Source organism: Pezoporus occidentalis, unplaced genomic scaffold (assembly GCF_034315485.1).
Source record: "Pezoporus occidentalis ecotype Australia unplaced genomic scaffold, CSIRO_AGI_Poc_V1 ctg194, whole genome shotgun sequence".
NCBI lineage: Eukaryota > Metazoa > Chordata > Aves > Psittaciformes > Psittacidae > Pezoporus > Pezoporus occidentalis.
In genome coordinates, this window is record NW_026913791.1 from 361094 (window position 1) to 380321 (window position 19228).

Sequence of the window (19228 nt, forward strand, 5' to 3'; positions counted from 1 at the left end):
ATATATATACTCACAGATGACTTGTGGGTGCTATAGTGTGAAAATTCAGTATAATAATTCCCCTGAAAAAGATACTCTTCTTACTTTGAAGTATAACATGAAGTTAGTGACACTTACACCATCACTCCTTAAGCATGTCTGCCAGACAAAATGTCATGATACTATAAATGATGTCTCTTTTTCCACATATGCTTCCATCATGTTTCCCTCTTCTTTGCACAAGACGCTGCTGTAGAGGTTTTAAACCGTACTTACCCTAGCAGTTACATCACCATGCAAATTATACTTACATCTTTCAATGTGCATGGCTGTTTTACTGCTGTCTAAATTATTAGTCTTTTCAGATTTCAATGTATTAGTGGTGTCTCTGGCTGGAAAGGTAGTGCTCTCACACATTTAACCCAAGCATGACTGAAAATGTAACTTTCAAAGAACAGTCTGTTTGATTAGTGTTGATGCATGCATCAGACACTAGTAAGAAAGACAAAATCCAAGAAAACCAGTATGAAGGAAAGTGGAAAACCCATGCCATGAAAAACTGCCTTTAAAGCAGGATGTTATCCTCGGTTGTCATCTGCTGAGAATATATTTGTTCATCAAGTAATAAACAAACATATCCTCAGGTTCTGAGCTTTGAAACGATACTACAGAAAAGCACACTGCTACTATAATCAAGTTTAGCCACCATTTGGTTTATGGCAAACAGACCAAATGGTATTAATTAACTTTCTCTGGAAAGAATGATTCATTGCAGGAGAGGCAGTGTTTTGAAGACCTCCCTTCAAACTTAGCTCCTCAGAGATGATGCATGTTGCACGAGACTGGAGAAGAATAGAGACTGTCTTTGAAGAAACATTAACATGCAGTGCCATCTTTTAAATGTTCTAATTGCTGGTATTCAGCATTTGTATGAGTAAGACAGTCTGTTTATATAAAATTTCTCTTTCTTGTTAACTTCCTTGTTCCTCAGAATTTGCTGAGAGTTGTTTGTGCTTTTTCTCTACAAGCTGTACTCATCTGGGTGCCCCTGTGCTCATTTTCCTTCAGGGAGAAACCCCTTGGTCTTATACTTCTTGAAAGTTCTTAAAATATGTGTGCTTTTTGCAGCATGGTTATCTTTGAAATATTACAGAAAGTCACTATTAAAAAAATCTAGGTATAATACAGAAGGATAATGCCAGACCAGTTCATTTGAATCTTCTTGAATGGGGTGATATAATTGATTTCCTCAGGATGATTATTCTATACAGTACAGCTTCCATTTTTTTCTTCTTCCCCCCCCCCCCCCCTTATTCTCATTCTACATCAGACCTTTTTAAATGAACTGTAGGTTTTCCTGGTTCATTTAGCTCTGTCTGCTTCAAATATGGTTTTATTATGTGGTAGACTTTCTACAAGTGTCTTCTTTCTACAGTAAACTCTTAAAGTAAATATGTTAGCAGAGTATGAGAGCTTGCTAACCAAGGATTTGCCTTGTTTTCCTGAGAGGTTCCTCTCAAAGGAAAATTCTCTTGTCACAAAAAATTGCACAAATTCTGCTTACGATGTCAGGACATGTCAACTTGGTGCAGCAAAATACAGAACAGGTCTCTGTATTAGTGGCAATTCAAGGCTGGTGGCAGCCTCCTATAGATGTAGTAGCTTGGATCTGGAAACAGAATCCTGTTTATCAAGTGGTTCTGTGACCAAGTAAGAATTCCTGCTGTGGTACAGAGAGGATGAAGTGTTTTGGATTCAAGCTGCTTTGTGTACACCTATGTTGGTGTTTCTAAGCTGTATGGTAGAAACTCTACAATGTAAGAAGCATCTATCAACATGGCTAAAAATGCATCCAAAGAGATATCTGTGAAGACCACAGCACATAGTGAAGTAATACTTTAAACGGGCTAACTGGAATAGCCACATCATTCTTGCCATTAGCTATTCAGTAAGATGAGTGGGAAACATCAGCTCAAATGGCTCTCTGTGACAGACACTCACAGATCTGGTCCATAATAAGCTAAACACACCCTGACACCAGACTACAGCATCAAGTTCTTAAATGGAATGACTTGTAAACTCCTGAATTATGACTAGTTGGTGGAAATAAATGTGAATAATTAGATCACATGTATTTAATGATTGTCTGGGTTTTTTTTAAACAGTAAAATATGACTATGCACTGTTACATTTCTTGAAAGTGCAACTAAGCTGTATTATTTATAAGACAAGTATATTACTTGCTTAGCTTTTGGAAATCTGTGCTTTAGAACTGGTCTGACATCTTCATAGTTAGCACTGAGATGTTGATGTTTTAAAGAAAAAAAAACAAATCATGCCTCCCGAAGACTCACAAACTTGAAGTACATCTGCAAACATCAGAAAATGTTTAGAAAGTTTGGGTAAACTCAAATTTCATGAGAATTGTTTATCCCTAATTTGCATTCATGAGTCATGTAATTGTCAATGAGTTATGAAACAGGGAAGCAGGTGGTAATGTCTGCACACTGGGTTATGAGAAGAGTGTTCTGAGGCAGGAAGTGTTTCAGTCTGCAGGAGAATTACTGTGACAGAGTGAATTCTTTTTGGTTACCGGACAAAAGGAATAGATCTGAAAAAGCAGTTTAACAGGCCAGGAAGATAAATGCTCTGGCTATGTTAGAAAGTCTGTTATAAGAAAAGAAAGATGATTTCTCAGATGACAGATGTGAAAATACTGCAGGCTCAAAAAACACAAAGCACTCTAAGGGCTTCTATTATAACTAGCTCATCCAGAGATAAGACAGTAAGATCAGAGAGATACACTTGCAATGAGGGGAAAAGAAAAAAAAAGTCACCCCCTCTTAATTCTGCCCAATGGCCTCATTAAAAAAAGAAAATAAAAAAAAATTCACCACCTTGTTATAAAATTGAGATCCACTGTCTGTGTTCCTCCACTCTGGCACAGGCTGTCATATTGCATGACATTTGCATATTCACATCAAATTTATACTGCTGCAGATCTTTCTCAGCAGCATTATACTACAAAAAGTAATGTACTAAATATCCAGTCATAGAGCATCCTGTGGACTAGAAAGAAGAAAAGGTCTATATTCCTCCAAAAAATTGTTTTGGAATGTGTTAGACTACGTAACTATTTTGCACTTCTGGAATGTTTCTAACCACTAGTTTTTACATGCTGCTTTTTTGGCTGCTAAAAGAAGAAAAAGGTTGAGACCAATGAGGTGGGAGTTGGGCTTCCCTAGTTCATCTGAGGATCAGTTCAGAAATTAGCAGCAGCATGATAGCTAGGCATGGGTAAACATATGATGTAGTTGTAAATCCTGGGAAAGCACTGCATAGTATTTATAGTGTAAAATTCTCCACCTGTCGTAAAGCAGGCAATCCTTTAGGCTTGTTGACAGATATATATGTCAGATTACAGTGGACAGAATTAAAGTTCTATTAATTGCTAGATCACTACGGCAGACTAATGAAATTTAGGAGTAGCATTGCTAATTGCAAAAACATTCAGAAGTATTCTTGACACTGAGATCAGCATTTCTGACTTGTCCATTTTGAAAGATGATAGCTCTGTACTGAAAGCTAAAGGCAAATGTTTTGTCACTGGCTTGTTGCATGACAAGCTCCATTTAGGACTAAACCATCTGTACTGTGCCAGGAGATAGAAACCATGTAAAACACTACAAACTTAAGAGTCATCATGGGATCTCAACTGTATACATCTCTTCCTCACTGCAAGTCTTTGAATGGACTCTGGAAAGAAACCTGCATGGGAAAGAAGTGAAATTCTCCAGTGGTTTACTCTGAAAGCTGCAGTTCATCTACCTGAACACTTAGCTTGCCTGAAGAGTGAAAGCCATTTTATTGCAACTAGTAAGCAGAACTAGCTGGAAGAAGAAAAGGCAGGAGGTATCGATTCGGACCAAGGGTGCTAAACAGAATGAGAATCAAAGGTGAAGCAAGGTCTATCAATGAGAATTTTCTTGGTTTCAGACTTCCAGTGCTCTAAGGTCTTTGAGAGAAAACGTCCCTAGGATTAAGAAATGTTTTGCTAAGCATGCTTTTGTCATTATTACCTCAATACCAGTCCATGAACATACTGAAGCTGCCAGGCTCTCTGGTGCTGTCTCGTCTTCCAGTGCATTAACAGATCACTGCAAAGCAAATTAATCAAGTCCCATCTTTCCTTTATATGTTATGTCTGTTAGTGAACAGGTTAACAGAGCCAATTCATATCCAGCAATGAAAAGCCTAGCAGATTCTAGCATTTGTGAAATGTCAAGTAAATTTGTGTGCATATGTGCATATTTCTAGACACTGCAATACCTTCAGGCTTGAAAAATAAGTAGGATCACAACAGCAACAGTCTTTAGGCAAACAGATAGAAACCCCACACTCCTGTGGTGGTTATAAATCTCCAGTTCCATACCTGCCAAATGAAGTATCATCCTTCTGCCACCGTTTGCTTAATTTATGCATACATTCATCTAGGAAGTATAAGCCTGAACGTATAAAATAATCTGTATGAAGTGAGAATTCAAAACACCAAATTACTAACAATGGATATTCAATCATCTGCTTTGAGCCTTAATTTCCAGTTTCTTCATGGACAGACTTCTGTGACCAACATGCATGTGTAAAAGCTATTGTAACTGTGCCTGCAGCAAGAGCAGCACTTGGCAAGTAAAGCGTTCCTTGAGACAAGGTGGTTATAAAATTGCATACAGCTCTATAGTTTTCTGCTCTTAACTACTGCTTAGAAATAGACCTCTTTGATTGTCATTAAGAAATTAATTTAGCCAGTTATGGTACTTGTTGCTGGTTTATATTACATTTTGCAGATTTCCAGTTTAGTGCCAATGAGATGTAAACTTCCTCTCCTTCAATACATTAAGCTAATGTACTACCACATTAATGTAATCAGATGATCACAGCACTTCCCACCATGTGCAATTTACTTTTATAGTGATCAGTGCAGAAGTCATCAAGCTTCAGTTGAGCTGTCCACTGTAATAATAATCGCCTTGCTATGTAGTTTTTAGTTCATTATTATAGTGCAGTCATACTTTCCATAAAAAGAGCTGGTGGCTATGAGAAAATATAACCTGCTGAATACAAAAGGAAAGTTAGTTTTTATGAAAAAAGTATTTGATACTGGAAATTAAGAAATTTCCCTTGTTAGAATTAGCAGAAGGAATTAGGTTTGAATGTTATGATTACAAGAACTGGAAATTTCATATTTTTCAAAGCTATGCATGAGGTCACCTGGGACAGAAATTCCAAAAGAGGGCTCACTGCATATCAGCAACTTTTTCAATAGTGTAGTCAAATCAGGTACTAGCTCCAAGAGCCTTTAGGCATCTAGGCTTGGTTTGGAGGCACATGCTTCCTGCAGTAACAGAGTGATAGAGCAATGCAAAGAGGAAATGCATAATAAACTTGCATAGTTTGTGAAACTCATAAGCTTATCTTACAACCTGGTTACATCATATATTCTCTTTGAAAATGTTATAGATAAATTTGTGCCAGCCGCAGTTCATCAATTTTATGAAATGATGTTTAATGAACGCAGCAGATTCCCATAGCATAGGATTGACTACAGAACCATCATGAATAATGAACATAATGAAAGAAATCTACCTCCAAGCACAGAACAATCTACTGACTGCATCATCAGATTAAAAAAAAAAAAGTGACTTAAAGAGTTATTTGCAAATATCATTCTGTAAACAAATTTGAATATAAAAGCCACACAGAGTTTGTTATCCTTCAAATCTGTATTAAGAATTTGTCATCTCTGAAATGGCAATCCATTCAAAGTACAAAGGCAAATGTGCTGAAGGTGCCAGTTTGAAGTACCAGAAATACCAGAACTAGGGCAGAATACAGCTGAGCATAAATTCCTGCTAAAAGTTATCCTCAAGTGAGTGATCACCAGGGAGTAAAATGCTTGTGCCTCCACTTCATAGAGATACTCAGGAACAATAGTGCACTTATCACTAATCAGTACTATTGCCACTGTACTCCAGAAAATTGTGTTTACAGAGGCTTATTGCTTCCTTTATTTTACTGTCCCAAGTGGACATGGATCAAAAATGGTGCTCACCTTTCCCCAAACAGAAATAACAATACACAAAGAAAATCCCCAAATCACTTGCCTCCCCATTCAGACAACAGTTTGAAAATAAAGAAAAAAAATAAAGAAAAAAGGATTTTGTTTTTATTTTCAGTTACTGCATACCATATTCAGGCCATTATCACATATTGAAAGATTAGTCAGCTGACAGTGTGGTCACCTGACAGAGTTGGCTCAGTTTGTCCCTTTTTAGCCATTTTCGATCCAAGCCTAAGAAAGGGAAAGTCAGATTGAATCTGCCAGTGTTAAACCTTCTCTGGAAAATGTAGATTTCTCTATCATCTTGCTGCATTTATCATCTCTTTGCCTGCCTCCTCATCTCCTCATTAAAGGGGAAAATTAACTCACAGCAAGGAGGAGGGTGAAACAAACATCCAAAATGGGATGAGAGCTTCCAAAATACTTTACAGATAGGAGAGACGCAACTGCCACAGCAGAGATGGTGTGATAGTAACACTTGAACTCCATTCTGACAGCTGCTTAGCTCCACCTTCGCGCAAATGCAAACAACCACCAGGACAGGGCAGGTGAAAGCAATCTGGGTTTTTCTCCTCTGTCTTCTGAACTAAACCTGAGCTGCACTTCAGTGAGAATCTGGGATCTAGAAGTTCCTCCCTGCTGCACTACAGCACAATAAACTGTGATTTTTATTATGTAAAAAAAAGGTAAACAAAACAGTAAAGGCTTGCCCTAAAAATACTGAATATAAAAATATTGCTGTCCTTGAAGATAACTAGTAAAAACCTGGCAAAACCAGAAGAGAAGTATGTAGGGTCCTGTGCCTGATATGAAGTTTAGACATGCGGAATACAGAGTTTTAAAGAGGGTAGTTACACCTCAGCTGAGTTTCTTAACTGATTCATTTATGCTCCTTTATACTCCAAAAGTACATATACTCTGAATAGTATAGTGATACCCCGACTACAGACAGAAAAGTTTTCAGTTGGTTATAGACATAGTAAGGGGAAAAAAACCCTGACTGTTTATTTGGAAGCTACTGTCTCCTGTGCAGAATTATCAAGAGGAAGGTATGAATTTATGACACCAAGACAGAATGGAAAAACTGGCCAAGAAGGTGAAGGAATATAAAGAAGTAGGAGGCAAGATACACTAAATGAGTGATGTGGATGCTGATTTGAATGCAGAAATGTTGTTTACATTTTTAGGGTGAGTAAGATGTGTTTTAAGGGATCTCAGAATTAATCAGAAGCTTATTCATGCAAAGCAGTATTATGCATGGAGCCTAGTCTCAGTAACTCTGCTTCTCAGTGGCTTTTTTAATGTTTCAGGAAGCCAATTAAAATACACAATTATAAGCAATCTGGTTATGTCACTGCATTTCCTGGATGGTAAGTCTGTAAAACGATGCTTGGACTTTGTATAATTGGGCATACAGATGTCTCCCGGAGGAACCGTAATGTACATAGAAAAGATACATGGGTTTTTGTTTGGGTTCGTTTGGAATGAGAAGACACAGCCCTACTGCAAAGCATATTTGTGAAGCTGGGGAAAAAAAAAATAAATGAGGTTGTTGCCATCTGGCTCTTTCAAAATGATCCCTATAGAGATCTGTCTCTGTCTATTTATACCATATCCATTGTCATTATATCTGACTGTCCTGTGAGACAGCACTCTGGGCAAGAAACATAGAGAATGATACTCTGAAAATTATGGAGATGATTCTCAGTGAAAATTGGCATAGCAAGATCAGTGAATGAAGTACCTAGCTTACGCCAAATGAGTATCTGCTCTTATGAATGAGCTGCCTGTTGTTAAAAGATTTTAGAAATACACTTGTCATGGCTGTTCTTGGTGTGCTCATCCTGTCTCAGAGACCAGGAATAAGGTGAAATGGATTTTTTGCTTTCCTCTTCTGGTAAGCATTTCTGTGTATGTACAAATGTAGTCCCATTCACGCTAGTATTCATGGACCCTCTCTAATATGTATTTGTGTGTGAATACATTTACATAAGAAAAGCTTATATATCCACCTATGACATTCTCTAAGAATCACTGCTAAGAGAAGCTTGGAGGGGCCCTGAGAGAGAACAGTTAAAGATATATAACTGTAAATTAAATACAACTACTGTATAGCTAACAATGAAGGTGGGTAGGCAGTATTTGCTATTTCATATCTTAATTCGTGAATTCAAACAGAATACCATGCTCCTCTAAAAGCTCTTCCATTTGTAGCTCGTGCCTGTGTATCTCCAACTGCCCTTACCCTTCATACAACTCTCTCCTTTTTATAAGCCAATAAACCCCCTAACAGGCCCTTCCAAGGCTCATTTTCTGATTAAAAACATTGTGGGCATCCACTCAAGGAACAGGCGCAATACCATGTGATTTAAGCATCCATTCACACCATTCAACTGTTAATTATTCACAGTAAAATTCCATGAGGAAGCCACAGGAAAATGTGTTAACGATATCTTAACAACAAAGGTACTAACAAAAGATACCTGATCTGGGGTAAGGAGCTGGTTTCAGCAATTAAAAGGGGCTACATTCAGCTAACGGGTTTCTCCTTTACTCACTTCATATACCACCCAAATAATAAAACTCTTTAAAATATTTGATCAGCCAAGGGGAAAAACCCATAGAAACTCCATTGACTTTTTTTGGTACAGTAGAAGAAATGCTGTAAATATCATGTGATTAGAAGTTAAGTGTTCTATCAGTCTTTGTAAACTGTACCACTAAGCTTCAAAAAACCCAACCTCAAAAAAAAAATCCAAACCCCAAGGAAACCCCCACCATCAACCCTGACATAATTTTTAAGCTCAAAAAGGGTTCTGAAATGTTGTTCTTTCTTATCAAATCCAGCCTAACACAAGGCAGGGGGCACTGACAGTTGCATTACTCACATGTAGCATACTTCTCCCAGTACTAACACCCGGAAAAGGGGCTCTCTGCTTAATCATTTCTGAAGGTTTTCAAACTGGCTTTCTGTTTATTATCATAGACTCAGCATTACAGCTGCTTAGGTATGTAAATACAGCATAAAAATTGCTAGGTGTTCAAGTACAAAAGAGCATCTACAGCAGAGCAACACTGAACAGCTTAATTCTCTCCTTTTTAACTCAACTGAGAGCAATAAGAGGCAGTTCAGTGCTGGTTTCCACGACATGCCTGAAACCTCTGCTCACTGCTGGCCTAGCACACTGCTAGTTGTTTTGACAAAACACTACTATGGAAATCCTTGCTAAGATATAGGAACTTTCACTGGGGTGAAGGACTGTGGGAATGCAAACACCTTAACATAGTATTCTCACTGAACCCTTTCTGGGCTCCACCTCACAGCAAAAGGTCTGATTCTGATGCACTATTTAGTGTAAAAGGGTATGAAATTTAAATCAAAATCAGTCATAAGATTTTTTCCTAGTGACAAATCCACTCAATCATAATTGAAGTAGGAAGTATTCCTAATGCATCCACCAGGATTTTCACCCTAACCACAGCTGCCAATTGAAAAACCAAACCAAACCAAAAACCAGACAAACAAAACCTAGTTCAGGGAGTATGAAATAAGAGAACAGTGGTAGCTGGCTGATACAGGTGAACACCAGGTTAATGTTAAAATCTTCATAGGAGCTACTCTTGGATAGGCTGTGAAATGTGAGTGTTTATCTGAGCCTGGACATGTACTTACATAGCAAGTCTCTAGCACATTCATTTTTCTTCAGCATTTTGCTATGCATAACTCTTCTAGAGAAGCCTGGTAGCAGATTCTTTCCCTACCTTTCAGCCACCTCTTAGAAGAGCTTCTTCTACTTTCTATTCTTTAGGGTTCACTGCTGTATCTTTTCTTCTAATCACATCTAGCTCCTTTGCTGTAGGTTGATTTTTCTTTCACATTTATTTCCTCAAGGGAAATATAATTTTTCCAACTATACCTTTTGTTCTTTTCTCTTTAAGTCACACAACTATCATTCTACATCTCCCTGTAAAAAAAATGTCAATTTTATATAATCACTCAGAAATCAAAATAGAGAATGTGTTTCCTGATAGTTTTTTAGTGTTTTTGATAGCTATATAATGAGAAGAGGCTTTGCATTATACTTCTCTTGTGTCCTAGTTGGATATTATTTGTATTTAGATCTTGACACAAGCAGAGCTTGAAATTAATTTTCATGAATATTTGTAGTAAAAAGAGGAGACATTTGAAATGATAATATTTAGATTCTATTAACATGCAATTGACCAGCTTGCAGACAGCAGAACAGAGGATCAGGAAGAAATGACCTAAGATCCCTGTAGGACTCAACATTCAGGCCTGATTCTCCATGTGGCTTCAACAGAGCAATGCTGATATACTCCCACACAGTCTGGGCTTGTTCTCTGCAGTGCTGCTGCACACAGTACTCTTCTTTTTAACATGTTTGCCTTTGTCTAACTAAAGTTTATTTTCCTGATGTTCAACCAACACTATTAAAAAAAAAAAAAAAAAATCTTCTGTGTTTTTAAGCTCTAAAATGCAACCAATGGACTCTGTTTGGCTTGATGCTTTTTGGTTCAGTCTCCATGTGCAAACTGAAAGACCTTCAATACCTATTTCCTTTCTGATTCATCTCCCACGGATGCATAATATTCCCTGGAAACTCTTCCAGAGATGAATGTGCTGAAGTTTCACTGTGTAGGGGTAAAATACTATATTATGTAATGCTGAATTTTAGTCCCATGTCAGAAACTTTCATCTGGAGATATTACAGCACCCAAAATGTAATATTCCAACTTTTGTATTCAAGCATCAAGTATTTAACTGCCAAATAAATGCTTTGTCAGCTGGACCCCTGGGACCTCCAGTGATAATCTGGAGCCCACCAGACAATTCTCTGAGTATTCTTTTTACTGGGAATTTCTTGGGGAAGTAGCTCAAGCTGGACTGTGTCTATATAAAAGCAGCAGTCTGAAAATAAAGCAGTACTTGCATCTTACATGCCTAGATGAAACATCATCATGGGTTTATTGTCCAATGTTCTGCAGTAACAGAGAGGAATGGCAGGCAAAGCCTGGAAATTAATAAGATGCTTTCATGCATGTATCTATGGGGAGTCTTCATTAACACTGAAGTTGAACCTTTTTAGAGATGGCTAGACAGTTTGCATGGTGCTCCTCCTGGCCCATTACTGATGGTATTTTATTAGCATTGACACCAAGATTTTACTTACAGATAAGAGTTTATGACAGCACAAGTGCTTGTATGAAAGGACTGCACTTCATTAGAATGTATTTTCTGACTCCGTGTATTCTTCATTAACTTTTAAACATTTTACTAATTAGATTTTACTTTGTGAAATGGACACTAAGTAGGATGGCTTTTATCCTGGTTCCTACTCAGTGAAAAAATTATGGGATTGCAGGCAGCAAATGTTAATTGAATACACAGCTGTTGCTGAGTTCAGCTGCTGCCCTTCTCTTCCTGCTGCCCTTTTCCAGACTGAAGGCTGCCATTATTTTTTCATTCTTTTGACCTCTTCTAAGGGCAGCTCAGAAAGGTCAGGCTGCTCTTTTCTTTCCTCTCCTCCAGATCAACTGTCAGTCCAGACTTCTCCAAGTATCTTTCCATAGTTTCTTATTACACAAAATCTCCCTGCACACTTTTATTCTTACCTCTGGTTTATTGTTCCAGTACTAATACATCAAAATTTAGACGTCTCCAGGCACCTAGACAACCTCTTAAAAAAAAACAAATTATTTAAGACTTGCCATATGATCAGATAGGAGGAAGAAAGACACCTAAAGCAAAATGTGATACAACCTTCCAATAGTTTCATCAAAATTCGCTTGCTGCCTGCCCTCAGCCTGTCTCTGTGACCAAAGGGGAAACAAACAATCTTGTCCTGAAAGTTCAGAAAGATGTCCATAGGAATGGTGAGCCACTGCCTCCACCTTCCCTTTTTTTTTTTTGTTTAACCCTAATGACCCATTGCAATCGAAGCTTACATGATCATAGACACTGCTTGCTTGCAAGTCTGTCTGCCTCCGATTATTAACTTTGTTTTTTACTGGGTAATTTAAAACTAATTTCACAGAAAAACTGAAGTCTCATGAAGCTCAGCAGCTAACTAATAGGAAAGAGCCCCTACTAGCGCTTTGCATGTAGGAAAGGCAGGAGCAGTTTAAATTGTCTCTCATTTGCCCAGAGGTTGCAAGGAAGTAGCAAACAGGGGAGTCAGTACACATTTATTAACTCCACCAGAAATTTACACATAACTATAATCAGCCAAAGCATACTTCCTTTCACCATCAGATGGCGCAGAGGTTGGCAAAGAATATGGGAAGGAGCTCTGAAGCTATCTTCAGAAGTTACTCCAGTAGAAAGTGCATCTGCAGACACAAGAAAGGAATAGGGAAAGTGTGGAAAAAGACAAGTGGACACAGAGATGCCACAGAGTATAAGGATTTTAAGGGACATGGGGGAATCTGGAGTTTAATCAGTGGAGAAATGCAGACCACTGAGGACAAACCCATTGCTAATTAGACTTTGTTACTCCCAGAACTTGTGGCTTACATCCCATCACTAGCAGTAAGTACAGAAACCATATTGACAAGAGCTTCTTCTAAGTATTCACTCTATTTAGCTTTCTAGATCAAAGACAACATCTTCAAATGAATCTGGAAGACAATGGCATGAGTGGCCTTACGGGGTAACAAGAAACTTCAGCTTTTATTTATATCAGTGAAATGAGATGCAGTCACATAACCTTCAAAAGCTCAGGCAAGTCTAGTTATTTCGTTCTAAATGAGTGTATCAGCACTTGCTCTGTTCAGGTGTCAACATTTTTAGGTTGAGATAATATACAGAATTTTGAAGTAAAACTTTTACTGTGTTATCTTTCCAAATAGCCTGACTCCAGTATTCATACTGTGCCCTGAAAGCATAGGGTTTCCAGAGGACGCTTGTCCAGGCCTAATAAAAGCATTTGTAAAACTGTCCATAGAAGTCTCTGCATATGAAATCAAGCTGATCCTGGACAGAAATGGCAATGCCTTTATTAAGTCAAGCATTTTCTTATTGAGAGATTTTAGTACTCTCATTAACATTAATAGCACGAGAGCAATGTCTTGTTCAGAGGAAATATAGCAGCGGAAGAAAGAATGCTCCAGAGAAGAAAATTTCCATGGGTCTTAAAGATCCTAGGCACAAGATACAAATGAGAGAGACTTCTGTGTCTCTGAAAAGTTACCTTGTGTTGCTGACAGAAGAAACACGTCTGACTCCGAGTCAATTAAATACTGCCCCCCAGTCTTGATTCCTATAGCCAACGAGTTTGATTTTAGCTATTCCTCATGCATTCTAAGTGATGAACATACTGGTTTTGTATAATTTGGATGTGAGTAGCACTGCTTTGGAAAATCATGTTGCATGAATTTCTCATGTATCTGAATACAATTTGCTTACTTGTTCAGCAGAAACATATATCTGGAATAAAATTCAGGAAAAGTTACAGGCTTTTCATCTCCCAGGTCACATACATTTTCAGGCAAAATATTATTGAGTTAAATTAGACAAGTAAATGTGGATCACCAAAGTAAGAAGGCAAACTTAATCTATCCTGAATAATCTTTTGGTTTCCAGAAGTTTTAAATCTTTAATACTGGAGAAAACCAGTATACTGGCAACTGGGCGTACTGGGGTCTGATGGCATCTAAGCCAGTGCCCATTGTACCTGTATCAAACATGACTTTAGGCATACTCAAAGGTATGGCATGGGAGGAATTAAATTTATTCTTTCACGTCTTTATAGCTAGTACCTTTTATCTAGTTAGTATGTAGCCTGATCAAATGAAGAGTGTTTAAATACTTGGTGACTTGTCACACTGGGGCCTTCAACTGTTTGAAATGATAGATTATTTTCAGACAGTTGCTACTGTTCAGTTATGCATTTTTTGTTTTGTGATGCATGTAATCAGTCACCATATCCACAAACACAAGATTTCCCAGTGGAAACAGTTTTAAAGATAGGACTTCTGTTGCTTTCATGCCATATCAAAACAGGGGCAAGCAATATGTTTTCAGCAACAAATATCTTACAAAATATACTTAGGAACTAAGGGTTCAATCCTGCCATTCCCAGAAATTTTAGGATTTACTGCTACTGATAGAATGGTTAAGGCAGTATGTTAAGTCCAGATCACTTCACATTCCAGGCAGAAAACTGTTTTGAGGGAAAAACCAGGGAGGTTATCAAATTCCAGAATAAAAGGGTAAGACACGCAAACCATTTACTCAAGAATGAATGTTAAGTTTCTTTGATTTAAACGTTTTCAACATTATTAACCATTTCTGTGACCAAAGCAGGAAGAAAAACCTGTAACCAGGGCTAAAACCTCTCTTCCTAAATACTAAAAGAACCTCTTCCCAATCAGGAGGAATGGACAGTTTTGCAGCTGTCCATTGCAGCACCTGCATATCCAAGCCTGTGACAGAGCCCATCAGCACTTACTGGAGACACGCAGAATGGTTGCAAGCCTTCTCTGGGAGACAATTGACCTACACATACCTTCTCTTGGCCCTGACAAATCTTCTGTGTTTTAGATGAAGTAAAAAGGAGAGTTGCAGGAAGTCCACCTATATTTGCCCCATGCATTCCACCAGAAGCTTAGAATCTTTTGATATATTAAAACCAGAAATACTTTATGTCTCTGACAAACTGCAAGATAATTTTTGATATGGAGATGTACAGTGATGTTACATCACTAAGTGCAAATCATCGGCCTTTAGCATGCTGAAGGCAGTCAAAATAGTATCTTAAGATTTCAAGCCTCATAAAATGTAAAACAGAAGAACACCAAAACACAGATATGAGCTTTGTTTGTACATCCGCTTCTATTAATATTGTGTAGGAATATTCCCCCAGGACAATGAGTATGGCAAAGCTTTGCTTATACATTGCTGCCCAGAGGATACAGACACAGTTTTTATATTTCAAATCTTTGTTTTGCTTAACTTCAAAGCTATTTCCATAGCCCCCCTGTGAGAATCAAGAAATCATTAAGCTGGGTGCTGAACAGACAGCTGGTGGCCTGATTCAGGCCTGAAGATTTTCCCTTCCCAGACAAGATTTATGTAGCCAACTTCAACAATAACTTTCCATGCAATTCTTTTTGATTAGAAGTGTGCTTAGAAAACAGTCCATTAAAACTGAATGAAAGGTCAAGTCACCATTTGGGTAATTACATTGTTTTCAAGAGTGATCAGAGAGAACTGTGGTAACATATTGTGGATTAGTATCTGCCACCATATGGCACTTCAAAATGACAAATAGAAACAATGCATATACTTTGTTAAAGAAGCAAATGGTAAGCAATTTTTTAAACAGCTTTATAAAATCAACCCTTCGTATTAAATACAGGAAACCTGTGGGATATTTTGTTGTGTGCATCGCTGTTAAGTACAGACATATCCGAGACCATCAAGACCTGGGCAATTCTCTTGTTATGTCTGACTATTTGAAACTATTCCTTTGTATTATCTGAGAAATCTTTAAAGCATCTCTACCCCTAAGGAAACACTTGAGTTGCTTAAATACATGCTTAAAAGGCAAAGCAAAGACATCAAAGTACCAAGGTTGAGTACTTAGTACCATTGAGAACAGAAAACCAAATGAAATCCTAGAAATCTAAATGACACACTTTTCGTATCAGAACGGCTTACAGAACAAACCCCAAGTTTTTCCTCTTCCCTACTGCTTCCCCTTTCCACAAGCCATGAGAGAGGCTTAAAAACTTAGAACACAAAAAAGATGAAAAGGTATTTTTCTCTTACCTCCTGCTTTCGAAACGCTGAAATGTACACAGGTCAGCTCAGAGGTGCTTCTGCAAGATGAACTGCATTTTTAAATGTGGGGGGTTGAAGGTTTTTTTTCTTCTTTCTTTTTAAAGAGAGTTCTTGTATGAACCAGGTCTTCAGGAAACAAATCACAACATGATGTGAATATGATGTCTTCAAGAGCTCAGAGCCATGCGCGTTGGTGTGCCTTGAACAGCCCTGGACAACACCCACCTGGAACCCTTGAGCTCCTGCTGCTGGGAGATGTTAAGCAGAAATGGAAGTGCTCCAGCACACAACTTTGAAGGTCAAGTAATGATGTCTCCTAAGGCGCCACGTCCCTGGCACCGTCCTCCCCAGCTGTGCCCGGGCCAAGAAAGCTCTTCCAGGATAACCCTTGTCCTGTAGCCTCTCCAGACAGAGCTCTGGGTTGGAAATGGCTGGCTGGAACTTTCCAGAACAACCTCTGCTGCCCCGGAGACTGTCAACACACCTGGGCAGCCCCAGGGCCATGGCAACTGCCAATCCCGTGCCTCTCTTCAAGAGTGACACTTCTCTACTCCAATGAAAACTGTCAGGGAAGGTCCCGCCCCCAAAAGGCACCTGGAGAAGGTGCAAGGGTGAGGCCGCGCTGAGAGGCTGCCTCCTGCCTCAGCCTTTCCACCCTCAGCTTCGCCTCTCAGACCGGGATGAAGTCATCGACATGCACAGAAAGTTCCCCCCAGAACCCAAGCACCTGCTTCCATCAAAAACCTATGGGAACAGATGGTGCGAACAATCGCATGGAAATCGTGCAGTCCCTCTCTTACCTTATCATTCCAATTACATTCTCCTAATCTACAAAATTGAAAGGTAATGAGAAGTATTTCCTTAAAACACATTAAATAACACTGTCAAAATGCAAATTTATTCATTAAGTATAAATGAGTGTGTTAAATATTCATGAATTGTTGCTTGCAGTATATAATTAATCCCATGGTCTGTGTGTCCAAAAGCATTTAGGAGATAAAGAGTTGTGAAGACAGTGCTGTAGAATGATAACATTTAAAGCATGTTTTTAAAAGCAGAGGTCACAAGCCCTCTGGATCCTAAATTATTACCAGTGCTTATAATTCATTGTAATACCTCTTCATTATGTACACATGCTTTCATGATTCAAGGTTTGCATCTTCAACCCTTGCTGTATAATAATCTATTCAAGGAAAGAAATACTTGAGAGCGGAAGGTGCCATTAAATTATCCCGTTCACTACTGATGCACTCAATACGGTACTATCCAGATTTTAAAATTCCCAAGGACTGCAAATCTGCCCTTGAAAAATGATGCAGTTTGACTCCCTGGCCCTCCTTTCTCTGAAAAAAAGTGCATTCTGACACTAATTCGAACAATCACTGGGGCTGGTTGCCACTTCAAATGTCATGAAAAATAAAACAAAGGCGTCAGCACCAGGAAAAGACTGGCCTCTTTGTGCCTTGTAGTCATTTGTGGATACATAAAGTCCTGTCCTAAGCTTGAAGTAGGAGCTCCCATTGATGCCAATGAGAAGTATGGCACATAAAGCACTGGGATGTTATAGCTCAATGTCCTTAACTTAAATATTCACTCTTTTGTCCTGTGTTTCTTAAATTCTCACTGCTTCCTTTCATGTAATTGAAAATGCTTTCAGAAACTCTGTCAGTCTGCTTCATACTTTTTTTTTGAGAAGAATCTTTGAGGTACTGATGAAAAGAACTGAGTTTTTCAAGATAGCTTGAAGAAATAACAGAAAATAAAATCATTGCAGTGTTCATAGTAATTGCTTCCACAATGATCTGATAATCTCAAGTTGCTTACTGTACACAGCTTTCACCTGGCTGTTCAAGTATGAACTCTGCAGTCTTGCTTCCTGACACAACACTTGCAGATAAACAGTCCAAGGCAGTGACTTATCTATGGTGTTTTAGTGTACCAGCTTTCTATCATGTTATTTTGTGTGTATGTATGCAAATTAAGTATCACAATACGAAGACGGATTCACAATTCCAAGTAACTCAACCTGTTGTTCACAGTCAAAGAAACTAGACATTTAAGATCTGTGAGGTTATGCTCTGTCAATTCTTAAAATGTTTTCCTTGCAAAAATCTAACAAATTGTATGACATTTCTGTGCAGACATGCTTTGCTCATTCAAAGCCAGCAAGAGTATCTCTGCATGGCATTGGCTTGCACTGTACCATGTGGACATATCTTGCAAAGTTTGGTGCTGGAGGATTTCCAGTTTCTATATGGTGTCTTCAGGGGATACATTTGCTTAGCTCTCTTCCTAGTTCTGCAGAACTAATACATAGAACAAGGAAGCAATCAGACTTTTTGCTAGGTGACATCACCATATATCAAGTGTCTTTCATCAATCAAGGCTCTAAGTTGATGAAGCAATGCAACTTGTAGTGCGTCAGGACAATGAACGGAACATCTTTTCTGAAGTTACGACAAAAAAAGGCAATGTGAGACCAAATGGATTTGATTAGTCTTATTTCAAGGCCTGAGCAGTAGTGCTGGATGAAATATAGACACTATAAGAATGGGTTTGAAGGAAAAGTTGATCATAAAATGCAGGACAATGTTTCATAATTTCTATTAAAGTCATCAAACCCCATGACCAGGCAACTTCAATCCAAACACTGTTGACACTTAGTTTACAAGACATTAGTGATAAATGCTTTTGTTGTAATTAAAAAGCTGTGCAAGTTTACCCGGATGTGCTGTAACCAGTAACTTATCTCTTGTACCAAGATGAGGACAGACCTCACCTGTCAAAGACAATTAATTTAGATAGCTCTCCTCTGGGCAGGAGAAGAGTTGATTGGAAATTCTCCTGTAGAATGTTCTGCTTTTTCCAGTGAAGACTGCTAGTTGATTGTCATTTAAACGTCCCATAGAAAGATGGATATTTTGATCAATCTTCTAACAAAACAAGCCAGTTCTTAATGTTTCATTTTTTTGACAGTTCCTCTGCTCAATTTACATACTGTCTCAGAACCTAGACTCTGTAGTTCCCAAATTCTGCCAATCCAGGAGAGAGATGGGAGCTGCTAGCCGAGGGACTAGGCTGCCTATGGAGCTCTGGTTTCTCTGTGGAACAATAAAAAGAAGGGCTCAAACAGATGTGTTAGAACAGCCTACATTTTAATCTGCAAACAGACAGCCTTCCCCCATCTCTGATTCACTCCTGCCCAAATTTCAGAATCCCCCAGAAGCAGAAGTGTTTTTCAAAAATGGACAGTTAGGGATCATAGCCAAACCAATCTGGGAAAAAGCTGGAGGTACAAAAATCATCAGAAAGATTGTTTTGCAAAG

General features: G+C 38.4%; 2 protein-coding genes and 1 long non-coding RNA gene across 4 annotated transcripts in view; 1 reads left to right on the forward strand and 2 right to left on the reverse strand.

Annotated features, from left to right (window-relative positions):
• The window catches only part of ST6GALNAC5 (ST6 N-acetylgalactosaminide alpha-2,6-sialyltransferase 5), a 126373-nt gene extending 110005 nt beyond the window's left edge, over nucleotides 1–16368 (reverse strand). Inside the window, exons 1-2 of the mRNA XM_062617244.1 lie at nucleotides 16128–16368; nucleotides 15891–16028 (exon numbers count right to left, since the gene is read on the reverse strand). The gene's annotated coding sequence lies outside the window, so the exon portion shown is untranslated. The remainder of the gene's footprint in view (nucleotides 1–15890; nucleotides 16029–16127) is intronic.
• The window catches only part of EBNA1BP2 (EBNA1 binding protein 2), a 498012-nt gene that overhangs the window by 183433 nt on the left and 295351 nt on the right, over nucleotides 1–19228 (reverse strand). The gene's annotated exons all lie outside the window — the stretch shown is intronic.
• The window catches only part of LOC134162926 (uncharacterized), a 50770-nt gene continuing 48086 nt past the window's right edge, over nucleotides 16545–19228 (forward strand). For both annotated transcript variants that reach the window (XR_009964491.1, XR_009964492.1), the window contains exon 1: nucleotides 16545–16745. This is a non-coding gene — a long non-coding RNA (uncharacterized LOC134162926). The remainder of the gene's footprint in view (nucleotides 16746–19228) is intronic.